The 17,991-nt window shown below is 30.9% G+C and overlaps 1 pseudogene across 1 annotated transcript in view; it reads right to left on the minus strand.

Annotated features, from left to right (window-relative positions):
- Positions 1-9,958: 9,958 nt before the first annotated feature.
- LOC143246818 (semaphorin-2A-like) overlaps positions 9,959-17,991 on the minus strand; it is a 45,152-nt pseudogene continuing 37,119 nt past the window's right edge. The window contains exons 10-15 of the transcript XR_013026175.1: positions 17,629-17,753; positions 16,478-16,629; positions 15,812-15,858; positions 12,831-13,112; positions 11,551-11,660; positions 9,959-10,391 (exon numbers count right to left, since the gene is read on the minus strand). The product of XR_013026175.1 is annotated as a semaphorin-2A-like (transcript). The remainder of the gene's footprint in view (positions 10,392-11,550; positions 11,661-12,830; positions 13,113-15,811; positions 15,859-16,477; positions 16,630-17,628; positions 17,754-17,991) is intronic.

Genomic DNA, 17,991 nt, shown 5'->3' on the forward strand with positions numbered 1-17,991 from the left:
TAAAAGTTGAATTGTTAGTCTCATTCATTCTAATTGATTTTATATAGAACATCTTAGTCTGGTTGTTGCATGTCTAAAATTTCAATTGTCTATTCCTGTAATTGATTTTATGTAGAACACCTTATTCTGGTTGTTGGATTGTAGAAGTTTAATTGTTATTTTATTGTAATTGATTTTATGTAGAACACCTTATTCTGGTTGTTGTATGTGTAAACATTGAATTTTTTTTTTCTTATTCTAATTGATTTTATGTAGAACAACTCTTTTCTGGTTGTTTGATATGTAAACATTGAATTGTTATTCTTATTGTAATTGATTTTATGTAGAACAACTTATTCTTGGTGTTGCATGTAAACATTGAATTGTTATTTTTTTGTAATTGATTTTATGCAGAACATCTCTTTCTGGTTGTTGCATGTGTAAAAGTTGAATTGTTATTCTGATTTTAATTGATTTTATGTAGAACACCTTAGTCTGATTGTTGCATGTATAAATGTTGAATTGTTATTCTTATTGTAATTGTTTTTATGTAGAACATCTTAGTCTCGTTGTTGCATGTAAAAGTGGTTGATTCTAATTGATTTTATGTAGAACACCTTTTCTGGTTGTTGCTTGTGTAGAAGTTGTGAATTCTTATTTCTAGATTCTACTTGTTTTTATCATCGAACACCTTATTTTGGATTTGTTCTATGTGTAAACATTGAATTGTTTTCCTTATTCTGGGATTTTATGTAGAACATTTTTATTCTTGTTGTTGTATGTGTAGAAGTTTAATTGTTATTCTTATTGTAATTTATTTTTATGTGGAACATCTTATTCTGGTTATTCTATGTGTAAACATTGAATTGTTTTTTCTTATTCTAATTGATTTTTATGTGGAACAACTTTTTCTGGTTTGTGAGATGTGTAAACATTGAATTGTTATTCTTATTATAATTGATTTTATGCAGAACATCTCTTTCTGGTTGTTGCATGTGTAAAAGTTGAATTGTTATTCTTATTGTAATTTATTTTATGTAGAACACCTTATTCCTGATTTTGCCATGTGTAAAAAAAGGTGAATTGTTATATTTATTGTAATTGTTTTTATGTAGAACACCTAGTCTGGTGGTTTGCATGTGTAAAAGTTGAATTTTATTTATTCTGATTGTAATTGATTTTATGCAGAACATCTTATTCTAGTTGTTGAATGTGTAAACATTAAATTGTTTTTCTTATTCTACTTGATTTTATGTAGAACATCTTAGTCTGGTTCTTGCATGTAGAAAAGTTGAATTGTTTTCCTATTATAATTGATTATTATGTAGAACATTCTTATTCTGGTTTGTGTGTACATTGTTGTAAAGAGTTGAATTGTTATTCTTTTGTAGTGATTTTATGTAGAACACCTTATTTCGGTTGTGCCATGTGTAAAGTTGAATTGTTATTCTTATTCTAATTGATTTTATGTAGAACACCTTATTCCAGTTTGTGCCATGTGTAAAAGTTGAAAATGTTATATTTATTGAAATTGTTTTATGTAGAACACATTATTCTGGATTTGTTGCATGTATAAAGAGTTGAATTGTTTTTTTTATTCTAATTAATGGTGTAACATTTTATTCTGGTTGTTGCATGTGTAAAAGTTGAATTTTTATTCTTATTGTAATTGATTTTATACAGAACATCTCTTTCTTGTTGTTGTACGTATGTGTAAAGTTGAATTTTTATCCTTATTCTAATTGATTTTTTATGTAAACATCTTAGTCTCGTTCTTGCACGTGTAAAAGTTGAATTTTTATCCTTATTCTAATTGATTTTATGTAAAACATCTTAGTCTCGTTTTTTGCACGTGTAAAGTTGAATTGTAATTGTTTTTATATAGAACACCTTATTCTGGTTCTTGCATGTAGAAAAGTTGAATTGTTTTTCTATTCTAATTGATTTTTTTTGTAGGACACCTTATTCTGGTTGTTGCATGTGTAAAAGTTGAATTGTTATTCTTATTGTAATTGATTTTATATAGAACACCTTATTTCGGTTGTGCCATGTGTAAAAGTTGAATTGTTATATTTATTGTAATTGTTTTTTTATGTAGAACACCTTACTCTGGTGGTTGCATGTGTAAAAGTTGAATTTTATTCTTATTGTAATTGATTTTATGCAGAACATCTTATTCTGGTTGTTGAATGTGTAAATATTAAATTGTTTTTCTTATTCTAATTGATTTTTATGTAGAACATCTTAGTCTGGTTGTTGCATGTGTAAAAGTTGAATTTTTTTTTTTTATTCTAATTGATCTTTTTGTAGAACACCTTATTCTGGTGTTTGCATGTGTAAAAGTTTAATTTTATTCTTATTATTGTAATTGATTTTATGCAGAACATCTTATTCTGGTTGTTGAATGTGTAAATATTAAATTGTTTTTCTTATTCTAATCCATTTTATGTGGAACACTTTATTCTGTTTGTTGCATATGTAAAGTTGAATTGTTATTCGTATTGTAATTGTTTTTATGTAGAACACCTTAGTCTTTTGTTGCATGTGTAAAAGTTGAATTGTTATTCATATTGTAATATTTCTTATGTACAACACCTTATTCTGGTTGTTGCTTGTGTAAAAGTTGAATTGTTATTCTTATTGTAATTGATTTTATGTAGAACATCTTATTCTGGTTGTTGCATGTGTAAACATTGAATTGTTATTCTTATTTTAATTGATTTTATGTAGAACATCTTATTCTGGTTGTTGCATGTGTAAACATTGAATTCTTATTTTTATTGAAATTGTTTTTATGTAGAACACCTTATTCTGGTTGTTGGATGTGTAAAAGTTGAATTGTTTTCTTATTCAAATTGATTTTATGTAGAACACTTTCTTCTGGTTGTTGCATGTGTAAAAGTTGAATTATTTATTCTTATTATAATTGATTTGATGCAGAACATCTTTTTCTGGTTGTTGCATGTGTAAAAGATGAATTGTTTTTTTATTCTAATTGATTTTATGTAGAACACCTTATTGTGGTTGTTGCATGTGTAAAAGTTGAATTGTTTTTTTTTATTCTAATTGATTTTATGTAGAACATCTTTTTCTGGTTGTTTCTTGTGTAAAAGTTGAATTGTTATTCTTATTGTAATTGTTTTTATGTAGAACATCTTATTCTGGTTGTTGCATGTATAAAAGTTGAATTGTTATTCTTATTGTAATTGGTTTGATGCAGAACACCTTAGTCTGGTTGTTGCATGTGTAACAGTTGTTGATTCTAATTGATTTTATGTATAACATCTTATTCTGGTTGTTGCATGTATAAAAGTTTAATTGTTTTTTTATTCTTATTGATTTTATGTAGAACACCTTATTCTGGTTGTTGCATGTGTAAACATTGAATTGTTATTCTTATTGTAATTGATTTTATGTAGAACATCTTATTCTGGTTGTTGCATGTGTAAAAGTTGAATTGTTATTCTTATTCTAATTGATTTTATGTAGAACACCTTATTCTGCTTGTTGCAGTGTAAAAGTTGAATTGTTATTCTTATTGTAATTGATTTTATGTAGAACATCTTATTCTGGTTGTTGCATGTGTAAAAGTTTAATTGCTATTGTTATTGCAATAAATTTTCTATAGAACATCTTATTCTGGTTGTTGCATGTGTAAACATTGAATTGTTATTCTTATTTTAATTGATTTTATGTAGAACATCTTATTCTGCTTGTTGCATGTGTAAAAGTTGAATTGTTATTCTTATTCTTATTGATTTTATGTAGAACATCTTATTCTGGTTGTTGCATGTGTAAAAGTTCAATTGTTACTGTTATATTAATTGTTTTTCATGTGAAATATCGTAGTCTGGTTATTGCATGTGTAAGTTTATACATTAAAACTTTAGTCTAAGTATTGCATTTGTGAAAGCTGGGAGTTAGTGTAATTTTTATGTGTGTAAAAGTTTAACCTTTACTTTTATGCCAATCCATCCATATCTGGCATTTGAATGGTATATTTAAGTTGGAAGATTTTATCATTGTTATTGCATGTTTAAAGATTGAATTATAATATTACTGGTCGTTGTTTCATGTGTAACTTGAGCAAAGATGACAAATGTTCATCAAATAGCTGTTTACTTTTCTATATTGCCTGTATAAACGAAAATCCTGTACACATATTGATATATGAATAATGTGAGGAGATATATCTGTTCAATAATTTTATTTTACATATGACTAATAGTGAACAGACCTTTTTTGTCTTTAAGAATTAACTGGTGTTTTAACTTAGAAGATATCAGTAACACTAGGCACACATCTCTTCAGGGTTCAAGAAAATGTTTTCTGATACATCTGTTTCACAAGTCCTTCAGCACAAAATTTGTTTGAACATCAACGGCTCAGTCTCTTGAGAGATTGTTACTCAAATTTCTCCATAATCCATTTGAGTGGATGTCGCCACAAACAGCGTCTCTGAGTAATAATTGAGAAATTTAGATCTTAATTAGAGCTACAGTTCTTAATTAAATGTTCTTCTGGTGATGGTAGTTTGAATGCACAGTTTGAACGTCCATTATGCACAAACCTCATTAGTACTATCTTGAACCTGTAGTTATTTACATTGGGGAGAAATATCTGTTGTAGTCTACAGTTAGTGACCTTCTGTGTGGCAAAACTGTATGCAGTATATTTGTGTGAAAAATGAATTCAGCAGTGTTCCTGATGAATAAACAAAAGTGAACTGGTCCCTACTGTTCATTTCAGTGTTTACTCATCATAATTAATAAGTCAAGCATGAAGTGGTTGTTATTGTTTAGTTGTAGACAAAGTTTGTCTGCAAAGCTGATTTATGTTCTGTTCTTTTTATCTGAGTAAAGTGATTCTAACATTTCAAGTTGAAGTTCTTCTCAAGAATGGAGACTGATGCAGAGAAAATTAGACACTGGTTAGTAATACTGCTGGTATTGTTGGTTTTATTTTATTTAACTGTATTCTCCTTGTGGCTTGACCAACATTTCCATGGTTGTGTCTTGTTATGTTGTTTGTCTCTTTAATATTTGAAGTATCTATATCTATGTTTAAAATCAACTAGTGGATAAAATTGTGTGATAAACTTTTAAATGTGTTAAATTGTTATTGAAAAGAGTGTATTTAAAGTTATTTTGTGTAATAACATATAGGATATTTAGTTTCTGTTTTTGGTGGATTATTCTAATTAGAGTAACAATGGAAAAACAATTTTTTTTAACCCTTTTGGCGAAGTTGGCGACGCAGTGGACTTGAAGACTCAGCACGACAGGCGATCTTCATCGACAAGATGTAAACAACATACCCTCTTGGCTAATCATCATAATCACACAGGCCTGTAGACCCACTTGAGGCTAGAACCATGTGTATTTATTGTTTACTTGGGATTCCCAGCAGGTATTTAAACTGGAGGTCATGTGATTTCTTTGTTTTCTAGCCTGTGTAGATCATACTGTTCATTGTTTTAGAAGACGCCTTCCTTGCATATTCTGTTGATACTTGTAACGTTGTTACAATGCTGAGAGGAACAGCTTATACCACTAAAGAAGTAATCGATATTATTTGTAACAATGAAGAGAGTGACAAAGAGTGTGAGCCAGATGATAATGAAAGCTTACTTGTAACAGATGAGAGTGATAATGAAGGTGTGGCCTGGAATCTGTTCCGCTTTAGGTAAGAACATGGTGTAGTTAGGGTCATATAACTTATTGGATAAACTGACTGACCAAGGCTAGTTCTTGTTAACAGATATATAATATATTGTGCAGATTGCAAGAGCAACGGTGAAAACCAGTATCTCCAAGACTGTTCAGAGAACAGATTATTCAAAATTTGCTGGAGGGACATGTCAGCAAAGCCAAACGGAAACGAAGACCAAGTACTGATAAAGGTCAGCTTGTTGGAAAGACATAGTATTGGACAATATGAGGACAAAAAACACAAACCTGATTCTACTGTTTGCAGCGATAGATACACAGCTGGATGGAAATGAAAGCAGACTAATTATTTCTGCAAACAGTGCAATCTCCCCATGTGCTTTTTACCATGAGATATATCATAAGCACACAGACTATCAATGGGCTGTTCTATACAATTTATAATAAATTATTGTGTTTTACCTGGCACTTTGTGTATCAGGGTGTCTTCCTTTATACCTGTTATTCTTATGTATTGAATTTAACATATATAGTATTGGGTACAACCACTGAATATTTCAGGGACTTTTGTTGAGTTATTACCAAGATATCATGCTTTTAGTTCTGATACCATAATTAGTTGAAGTATCAAAAATATATATTCAGTGCCATGCCAAACATTAAAAGTTGTTATTCAGTGCTGAAAGGGTTAAGCAATTCTTCAGTGTTTTTCAGTTCTGTGTTTTAAAATCCTGATATATTAAACACACTTTACAGCACATTTTTAACAAGTTTTTTTTTAAAGATTGAGGGAACAAAACTTTCAAACTACAGAAATGTATTTTTGATATGTTGTTGTGGTAATTACATCCCGGTTATTGAAGACATGAATGAATAACAATTAGTTTGTTACTTTTAACAGTAAACTCTAAGTTGGGATATTTACCATTTTAAAACTGTAGAAAATTCTTAACCAAATGAACATTGTTAAACAAAGTGTTGCCAACGTATTTCCCATAATACACAGGTTTAAAATGTTTACGACAGGATGGTAAACAAATGTTTTCATGAAAGTGGGATGTAGCTGAAAAAGACTTTTCAAGACAAACATCATTCATTAAACATTTCACTGATGATATGGGAGTTCATGACACCAGAGAGACAGTGGAAGAAGGATACATCTAATACCTACAATACCAGCAGTATTAACTACCACTGTCTAATTGAATATTGTACCTACTTTAAGTTTGTTCCTCACCATTCTCCAGGAGGAATTACAACTTGGAATATTAGAATCACTTGATAAGAAAACCAGAAGATGAGTTTATCACTTTTAAATGTGAAGAAACAATAAACATGTTTATTGGTCACTGAACATGAGGTGGATAAAAACCTTTATACAGTGTTGTGCTTTGTACTGAGTAAGGTAATATAATAAGAATATATTGTACTATTCATGTTGTCCTAGTTTGTGTGCAGTATTATTGTCCTGAGTAAGTATTTATTGTTCTATTCATGTTGTCCTAGTTTGTGTGCAGTATTATTGTCCTGAGTAAGTATTTATTGTTATATTTATGTTGTCCTAGTTTGTGTGCAGTATTATTGTTTTGAGTAAGTATTTATTGTTCTATTCATGTTGTCCTAGTTTGTGTGCAGTATTATTGTCCTGAGTAAGCATTTATTGTTCTATTTATGTTGTCTTAGTTTGTGTGCAGTATTATTGTCCTAAGTAAGTATTTATTGTTCTATTCATGTTGTCCTAGTTTGTGTGCAGTATTATTGTCCTGAGTAAGTATTTATTGTTCTATTCATGTTATCCTAGTTTGTGTGCAGTATCATTGTCCTGAGTAAGTATTTATTGTTCTATTTATGTTGTTCTAGTGTGTGTGCAGTATTATTGTCCTGAGTAAGTATTTATTGTTCTATTTATGTTGTCCTAGTTTGTGTGCAGTATTATTGTCCTAAATAAGTATTTATTGTACTATTCATGTTGTCCTAGTTTGTGTGCAATATTATTATCCTGAGTAAGTATTTATTGTTCTATTTATGTTGTTCTAGTTTGTGTGCAGTATTATTGTCCTGAATAAGTATTTATTGTTCTATTTATGTTGTTCTAGTTTGTGTGCAGTTTTATTGTTCTGAGTAAGTATTTATTGTTCTATTTATGTTGTCCTAGTTTGTGTGCAATATTATGGTCCTGAGTAAGTATTTATTGTTCTATTTATGTTGTCCTAGTTTGTGTGCAGTATTATTGTCCCAAGTAAGTATTTATTGTTCTATTCATGTTGTCCTAGTTTGTGTGCAGTATTATTGTCCTGAGTAAGTATTTATTGTTCTATTTATGTTGTCCTAGTTTGTGTGCAGTAATATTTCCTGAGTAATTATTTATTGTTCTATTTATGTTGTCCTAGTTTGTGTGCAGTATCATTGTCCTGAGTAAGTATTTATTGTTCTATTTATGTTGTTCTAGTTTGTGTGCAGTATTATTTTTCTATTCATGTTGTCCTAGTTTGTGTGCAGTATTATTGTCCTGAGTAAGTATTTATTGTTTTATTCATGTTGTCCTAGTTTGTGTGCAGTATCATTGTTCTGAGTCAGTATTTATTGTTCGATTTATGTTGTTCTAGTTTGTGTGCAGTATCATTGGCCTGAATAAGTATTTATTGTTCTATTTATGTTGTTCTAGTTTGTGTGCAGTATTATTGTTCTATTCATGTTGTCCTAGTTTGTGTGCAGTATTATTGTCCTGAGTAAGTATTTATTGTTTTACTCATGTTGTCCTAGTTTGTGTGCAGTATCATTGTTCTGAGTCAGTATTTATTGTTCGATTTATGTTGTTCTAGTTTGTGTGCAGTATCATTGGCCTGAATAAGTATTTATTGTTCTGTTCATATTGTCCTAGTTTGTGTGCAGTATTACTGTCCTGAGTAAGTATTTATTGTTCTATTTATGTTGTCCAAGTTTGTGTGCAGTATTATTGTCCTGAATAAGTATTTATTGTTCTATTTATGTTGTCCTAGTTTGTATGCAGTATTATTGTCCTGAGTAAGTATTTATTGTTCTATTTATGTTGTCCAAGTTTGTGTGCAGTATTATTGTCCTGAGTAAGTAGTTATTGTTCTATTCATGTTGTCCTAGTTTGTGTGCAGTATTATTGTTCTGAGTAAGCATTTATTGTTCTATTTATGTTGTCCTAGTTTGTGTGCAGTATTATTGTCCTAAGTAAGTATTTATTGTACTATTCATGTTGTCCTAGTTTGTGTGCAGTATTATTGCCCTGAGTAAGTATATATTGTTCTATTTATGTTGTCCTAGTTTGTGTGCAGTATTATTGTCCTGAGTAATTATTTATTGTTCTATATATGTTGTCCTAGTTTGTGTGCAGTATCATTGTTTTGAGTAAGTATTTATTGTTCTATTTATGTTGTTCTTGTTTGTGTGCAGTATTATTGTCCTGAATAAGTATTTATTGTTCTATTTATGTTGTTCTAGTTTGTGTGCAGTTTTATTGTTCTGAGTAAGTATTTATTGTTCTATTTATGTTGTCCTAGTTTGTGTGCAGTATTATTGTCCTAAGTAAGTATTTATTGTTCTATTCATGTTGTCCTAGTTTGTGTGCAGTATTATTGTCCTGAGTAAGTATTAATTGTTCTATTTATGTTGTCCTAGTTTGTGTGCAGTATTATTGTCCTGAGTAAGTATTTATTGTTCTAGTTATGTTGTCCTAGTTTGTGTGCAGTAATATTTCCTGAGTAATTATTTATTGTTCTATTTATGTTGTTTTAGTTTGTGTGCAGTATCATTGTCCTGAGTAAGTATTTATTGTTCTATTTATGTTGTTCTAGTGTGTGTGCAGTATTATTGTCCTGAGTAAGTATTTATTGTTCTATTTATGTTGTCCTAGTTTGTGTGCAGTATTATTGTCCTAAGTAAGTATTTATTGTACTATTCATGTTGTCCTAGTTTGTGTGCAATATTATTGTCCTGAGTAAGTATTTATTGTTCTATTCATGTTGTCCTAGTTTGTGTGCAGTATTATTGTCCTGAGTAAGTATTTATTGTTCTATTCATGTTGTCCTAGTTTGTGTGCAGTATTATTGTCCTGACTAAGTATTTATTGTTCTATTTATGTTGTTCTAGTTTGTGTGCAGTATTATTGTCCTGAGTAAGTATTTATTGTTCTATTCATGCTGTTCTAGTTTGTGTGCAGTATCATTGTCTTGAGTAAGTATTTATTGTTCTATTCATGTTGTCCTAGTTTATGTGCAGTATTATTGTCCTGAGTAAGTATTTATTGTTCTATTTATGTTGTTCTAGTTTGACTACAATAGTATTGTCTTTAGTAGGGATTTATTGTTCTATTCATGTTGTCCTAGTTTGTCTACAGTATTATTATTGTCTTTAGACATAATAAAATATAGTTAGACATTATCTGAAACAGTTATCAGTAACTACAGATAATCTTAATGTAGGTAAATATTTGTGAACAATATGTTGGCACATGGGTTTGCTGTATCTTGTACCTTTGTCGTTGGTTGGAATCTTTCCATTGTTCTTTCTGTTGGTCTGACTGGGATCACTCTCACAGTTTATGTCTGTAGTTTCACTTCATTGGACTCACCAATATAAAATGAAGTCTTCTTTTTCAGCACTCAGTTCGTATGAAATTGTTTCTTTATTGACAAGTTATTTGTCCTGGTTCTATCATAGATGTCGTGTATCTGCATGGTAAGTAACATCGTTTGGATGTGGATTCTGGCATTTCTAGAAAAACAACAACAAATGTACTGTGTAATCATATACAAATCTCATTTTTATTAAACTAGTTTTAAAAAGAATGAACACTATCCTCAGAACAGTGTATTCAGGAGTATGTGGTAGTACAAAAATGTATTAGGTTGAGGAATAATTCCTGAGCGTTTTTAAATAATTTCATTCAAACATTACATGCAAGACTATACAATACTTCAATGCATGAACACATTACACCCAAAACATTTATTATGATACTTTATTTCATGTAATACCTAGGTATATAGTATGCATTGTTTTAAACGAAATTGCAAGAAATTAAATCACGAAAAGCAGATGGTGTTGAAAATGCTCGATTTTGTCCACTTGACATTCCATTTAATGAGCTGAAAATGAAAGCAAAATTAAAGACATATGAAAATCAAACACACCATCTATTAGAGCAAAAAATTATCTACCAAATGACATGAAATATTTTGCGAAAGTGTTTCATTTATGAATATATTTTGTTAACTTGAAAAAACGCTCACGAATTATTCCTCAACCCAATACATTGTTCTGACACATCTAACACCTGTCGGTGGTTCATACCAAACATCATAGAGCATGTTAGATATTCAAATGTCTAACAAAGTCGTATTCTAATCACATTACACTATACTGAATGAGTGCAAGGTGTCAGAAACTTTAAATATTAAAGTAAATAAGTTAATATTTAAAGAAATATGATTGTCAGAATTTTTAAAATCTTTGTAATGATCACAAAGAATGAATATAGTAAAACACATCACTATAGTAGGACACATATAATAGTTTTAAAAGAAATTAATCTTCAAATTAATAATATTTAACAAAACTTGCAAAACAAATTAACAGTAGATGACAGTATAAATTGACATTTTAATTTATACAATATCGATTTTTTAAAAATAAAAACTAAGGTAGAATTCTTCTTTACTTCACGTACAAGTTTTTAATTTTTACAGATTGTTTGTTTTTATTTGAGTTTCTTACTCTATAAACAGTTCAAAACTTGCCAGGAATACAGTAAAGACACAAATCATTAGATTTTCTTAACTGTTAAAACAAAAACATTAAATGAACTTACCACATGGTTTAATCTACTTCTAACATGGTTTAACTTACTTGCCACATGGTCAAACTTACTTACCACATGGTTTCTCTGCCATATTTTCATTGCAGTTTTATATTTTTCAAACTCATTGCACCAGTCAGAATATATTTTCTGATATTCATACTGTGATGGTGAATTACAGGACTCTGTATAAAAAGACAATATGTGCTGTGAGGGTGAATTACAGGACTCGGTATGAAAAACAATATGTACTTTAATGTGAATTACAGGACTGTAGAGAAAACCAGTTGAGATGTGCTGTGTGGGTGAATTACAGGACTATAGAGAACACCAGTTAAGGTGTGCTGTGAGGGTGAATTACAGGACTGTAGAGAACACCAGTTAAGGTGTGCTGTGAGGGTGAATTACAGGACTGTAGAGAACACCAGTTAAGGTGTGCTGTGAGGGTGAATTACAGGACTGTAGAGAACACCAGTTAAGGTGTGCTGTGAGGGTGAATTACAGGACTGTAGAGAACACCAGTTAAGGTGTGCTGTGAGGTGAATTACAGGACTGTAGAGAACACCAGTTAAGGTGTGCTGTGAGGGTGAATTACAGGACTGTAGAGAACACCAGTTAAGGTGTGCTGTGAGGGTGAAATACAGGACTGTAGAGAAAACCAGTTAAGATGTGCTGTGAGGGTGAATTACAGGACTGTAGAGAAAACCAGTTGAGGTGTGCTGTGAGGTGAATTACAGGACTGTAGAGAACACCAGTTAAGGTGTGCTGTGAGGTGAATAACAGGACTGTAGAGAACACCAGTTAAGGTGTGCTGTGAGGGTGAAATACAGGACTGTAGAGAAAACCAGTTAAGATGTGCTGTGAGGGTGAATTACAGGACTGTAGAGAAAACTAGTTGAGGTGTGCTGTGAGGTGAATTACAGGACTGTAGAGAACACCAGTTAAGGTGTGCTGTGAGGTGAATTACAGGACTGTGGAGAAAACCAGTTAAGGTGTGCTCTGAGGGTGAAATACAGGACTGTAGAGAAAATGTAAAGTAGAATATTAACCCTCAGATGTCAATGTTTTCTGAAATATTTAGTGAATCGTGGGATACATGCATATTCCACAAGTGTGGAATGAAGCACTTTCATCTATTATTGTGTCCTTAAAAACAAAAGATGACATTGTGGTGAATTTAACCAGTATCATACATTCTTGAACATACATCAACCTTTCATGAACTACTTTGTACTTACTTTACTTTCAAGCACAACTTAATACTGTAATCTTTAGAAAGAATTGACTAATAAACTTAGAAATGTGTTACAACTAATACTGTAGTCCTTGTAGAAGACTTTTTAATGACTACTTACTGATATCAATTGTGATGTTGTAACTACAGAGCTTGGTGCCATCAACTTTACAGTAATATTGGCCTATTTGGTCATTTCCAATGGACATGATGACTAGTCCGAGGTCAGAAGAATGAATGTACGTCTTTTTTTGGGATATTATCTGATACTTTCCTTTGTCCTGCCTGTAGTGGTACCATTCTACTGGTCCTAAGCCTAATACTTCCTGTTGATGTCGGTGTATTGGACACGAAAGATGGACACTCTGGCCCCAGTGGACCACAAGTGATTTTTTTCTCTCCCCTTTTTGGTCAAAAAAGAACAGTGTGAACTGTATTTAAATTTGTCTCTTTAGTTCCAAAGGATACTGTTCTCACACAAGCCAATAAATCCACATTAATTAATATTTATTGGTAGTTGTATAATTTTTGTTTGTATCATTGTAGAGTAGTAAAAAACCTTGTGTGGTACCATAACTTTATAAATTAGGGGAGAGCTTTGTTTGCAGGACAAGTTTCTTACTAGAGAATGTACATATACCAAGTGATATCTACAAAGTATTGTCATTAAACATTTCTTAAACCATACACATCATTTTCATGTTAGAATAACATCTGTAGCAACTATGTCATTACATTATATAACAGTGCTTCTTGTTAGAATAACACCTGTACCAGCTGCATCATTACATTATATAAATATTTCCTGTTAGAATAACACCTGTACCAGCTGCATCATTATATTATATAAATATTTCCTGTCAGAATAACACCTGTACCAGCTGCATCATTACATTATATAAAAGTTTCATGTTAGAATAACACCTGTACCAGCTGCATCATAACATTATATAAATATTTCCTGTTAGAATAACACCTCTACCAGCTGCATCATTACATTATATAAATGTTTCATGTTAGAATCACACCTGTACCAGCTGCATCATTACATTATATAAATATTTCCTGTTAGAATAACACCTGTACCAGCTGCAGCATTACATTATATAAATATTTCCTGTTAGAATAACACCTGTACCAGCTGCATCATTACATTATATAAATATTTCCTGTTAGAATAACACCTGTACCAGCTGCATCATTACATTATATAAAAGTTTCATGTTATAATAACACCTGTACCAGCTGCATCATTATATTATATAAATATTTCCTGTCAGAATAACACCTGTACCAGCTGCATCATTACATTATATAAAAGTTTCATGTTAGAATAACACCTGTACCAGCTGCATCATTACATTATATAAATATTTCCTGTTAGAATAACACCTGTACCAGCTGCATCATTACATTATATAACAGTGCTTCTTGTTAGAATAACACCTGTACCAGCTGCATCATTACATTATATAACAGTGCTTCTTGTTAGAATAACACCTGTACCAGCTGCATCATTACATTATATAAATTTTTCCTGTTAGAATAACACCTGTACCAGCTGCATCATTACATTATATAAATATTTCCTGTTAGAATAACACCTGTACCAGTTGCATCATTACATTATATAAATGTTTCCTGTTAGAATAACACCTGTACCAGCTGCATCATTATATTATATAAATGTTTCCTGTTAGAATAACACCTGTACCAGCTGCATCATTATATTATATAAATGTTTCCTGTTAGAATAACACCTGTACCAGCTGCATCATTATATTATATAAATGTTTCATGTTAGAATAACACCTGTACCAGCTGCATCATTACATTATATAAATGTTTCATTTTGGAATAACACCTGTACCAGCTGCATCATTATATTATATAAATGTTTCCTGTTAGAATAACACCTGTACCAGCTGCATCATTATATTATATAAATATTTCCTGTTAGAATAACACCTGTACCAGCTGCATCATTACATTATATAAATATTTCCTGTTAGAATAACACCTGTACCAGTTGCATCATTACATTATATAAATGTTTCATGTTAGAATAACACCTGTACCAGCTGCATCATTACATTATATAAATGTTTCATTTTGGAATAACACCTGTACCAGCTGCATCATTACATTATATAAATGTTTCATGTTAGAATTACACCTGTACCAGCTGCATCATTACATTATATAAATGTTTCATGTTAGAATAACACCTGTACCAGCTGCATCATTACATTATATAAATGTTTCATGTTAGAATTACACCTGTACCAGCTGCATATCATTACATTATATAACAGTTTCATGTTAGTGCAACATCTGTCTGAACTACATCATTACAATATACGTGTTTCACATTAGAATAGCATCTATACCACCTACATCATTGTGTTACACAACAAGTTAGATTGTTATTTAATTTCTGTAGTGTATACTGGTTATAGAAGACATATTAATACTAGAATTAATCAACAGTCTTGTAACACCAAGATGTTGTTATTTCATTAAACACAACATTTAACTTTACGGGTTCTTCAGGTGCATTCACTAAATGAGAAACTAAACTTTCAGTACAAAGGTTTAAGTATTTCTATAATGTGTATTTGTACAGTATGTTTTTAACATATTAAAGTGTAAAGGCCATTGTGCAAATAAGTAACTGCTACATGTTGTAACGAAAAGTTTGTAGGTAACAGTTAATTATTTGAACAATAATCTCTATTACTTAACATGTTAAAAGCATACTGTATAACTGCATGTTAAATATTCGATTTGAATTTACTTATTTAATGTGTTTAAAACTTTGTACTGTCAGTTTTGGTTTGTGTTAATACACCAAAGAAATTGTAAAACAAAACAAAAAGTGTGTAATTAAATAAAAACAACTTCTGTTGTAATAACGTTTTTTACTATTATTATTAATTTTGGTTTTATAACACAGAACACTTATGTTATACTTTCTGTGGAAGTTAATATGATAGCATTAGGTATACTTCTGAATTAAATATCTGGAGATATTTATAAGTACTTAATTGTAAAACTATGTATAGTAATTCTGATAATGGGACATGAGGTGATATTACTTACAGTTGAAACAAATATTCTTGGTTGCACGAGTGACGTCTTGAAGTAATCTGTGAAGATACAGTTAAGGGATTACTGAAACCATGAAGGTTACAAGTAAAGGTTAGGATGAAGTTTCAACCAACAGTAGATTATTTTATGATTATATATATTAATCCTTCCAGTCACTTTGGTTGTTATTTTAACCAACTTGTTCCATGTAATAAAATCTGACAAAACCAATAAACCTGCAATCTAGCTTGAATATAGTTCAGAAAGGTATATACGTGACTGCAGTCCATATTTGACTAACTAAATTGCTAGGACAAGTCAAGTGTTTTTACCCTGAGTGGTCACTTTGGTTGCTATTTTAACCAACTTGTTCCATGTAATACCTTAAAATCTGACAAAATCAATAAACCTGCAGTCTGGCTTGAATATAGTTCAGAAAGGTATATATGTGACTGCAGTCCATATTTGACTAACTAAATTGCTAGGACAAGTCAAGTGTTTTTACCCTGAGTGGTCACTTTGGTTGCTATTTTAACCAACTTGTTCCATGTAATACCTTAAAATCTGACAAAATCAATAAACCTGCAGTCTAGCTTCATTATAGTTCAGAAAGGTATATACGTGACTGCAATCCATATTTGACTAACTAAATTGCTAGGACAAGTCAAGTGTTTTTACCCTCGAACATAAGGTTTACACAGGTTTAGTTCCTTGTCCCAACCACAGTGCGGATCTCGGACACACTGAAGACAGTTTGGATGACGACTTTGACACATTACTAAGCTGATTTGTTGCACTGCAGAATTGGAGGCTATATACAGAGAGTTGTGCTAGAGACAAGAAAAGAAAGTACTGTTAACATTCTCTGATAAGCAAACTTTAAAAATATTTATACATACTGAAAGACATGAGGACACCAAGATTCTGATAGATTGATTGAACTATAAAACAGATATGAGTGGAATTTAAGTAAGTAACTAAATTCAATATCACTTCAAAACAGTGGTGTTAAGTCTAGAAATTGTTACTGTTCAAAAAAACAACCTCTGGAGATCACGACTTCTGACAGATTTCCATGGACTTGTTCTGTTTTCATTGAACACTACATTTTGGTCTCTGTGCTGAATCAGGCCTGAGTGGTCTTACAGTTGTATCAGTAACATTCATTAACACCATGTTGTTTCTTACAGTTGTATCAGTAACATTCATTAACACCTTGTTGTTTCTTACAGTTGTATCGGTAACATTCATTAACACCGTGTTGTTTCTTACAGTTGTATCAGTAACATTCATTAACACCTTGTTGTTTCTTACAGTTGTATCAGTAACATTCATTAACACCTTGTTGTTTCTTACAGTTGTATCAGTAACATTCATTAACACCTTGTTGTTTCTTACAGTTGTATCGGTAACATTTATCAACACAGTGTTGTTTCTTACTGTTGTATCGGTAACATTTATCAACACAGTGTTGTTTCTTACTGTTGTATCGGTAACATTTATCAACACAGTGTTGTTTCTTACAGTTTTATCAGTAACATTCATTAACACCGTGTTGTTTCTTACAGTTGTATCAGTAACATTCATTAACACCTTGTTGTTTCTTACAGTTGTATCAGTAATCTTCATTAACACCATGTTGTTTCTTACAGTTGTATCAGTAACCTTGTTCATGTAATTGCTCTTGGTATGTTATTTGATTAAAGTATATATTTAGAATATACATGTTTATTAGAAACAACTTTGGTATTGTAAACGTATAATAAAGTACAAATAAAACGTTTCTTAACTTTTATAAGTGGTAGACAGCATCAGTATAATAAACTTACCTTGCTTGAAATTTGCATTGCATCTATTGGTTCTGGAACTGTGACATCAAACACATCTACAAGATTCGAGTGAGGTTGTCCTGTCCTATCATGCCATTCAACCAGTTTATAAATAAATCCTGTTTCTAAGTAAAACATAAATACAGATGTATTTAGAATTATTATTTCATGGGAGAAGGAAGAAATATACTAGTTCTTCCACTTAATGTAAGATGTCTAAGAATTGGTTTTGTTGGTATACTAAGCCTAAAAGATCCTTTACTTTAGTGCATGTTAACTCTAGTACTTACTTCTGAATGTGTTTTTTCACCTAGTGTAAGACCTTTATCTATTAATTATGAGATAAATATCTACATCTGTCCT

This window comes from Tachypleus tridentatus, chromosome 3 (genome assembly GCF_004210375.1).
Source record: "Tachypleus tridentatus isolate NWPU-2018 chromosome 3, ASM421037v1, whole genome shotgun sequence".
In the NCBI taxonomy this organism is placed as follows: domain Eukaryota; kingdom Metazoa; phylum Arthropoda; class Merostomata; order Xiphosura; family Limulidae; genus Tachypleus; species Tachypleus tridentatus.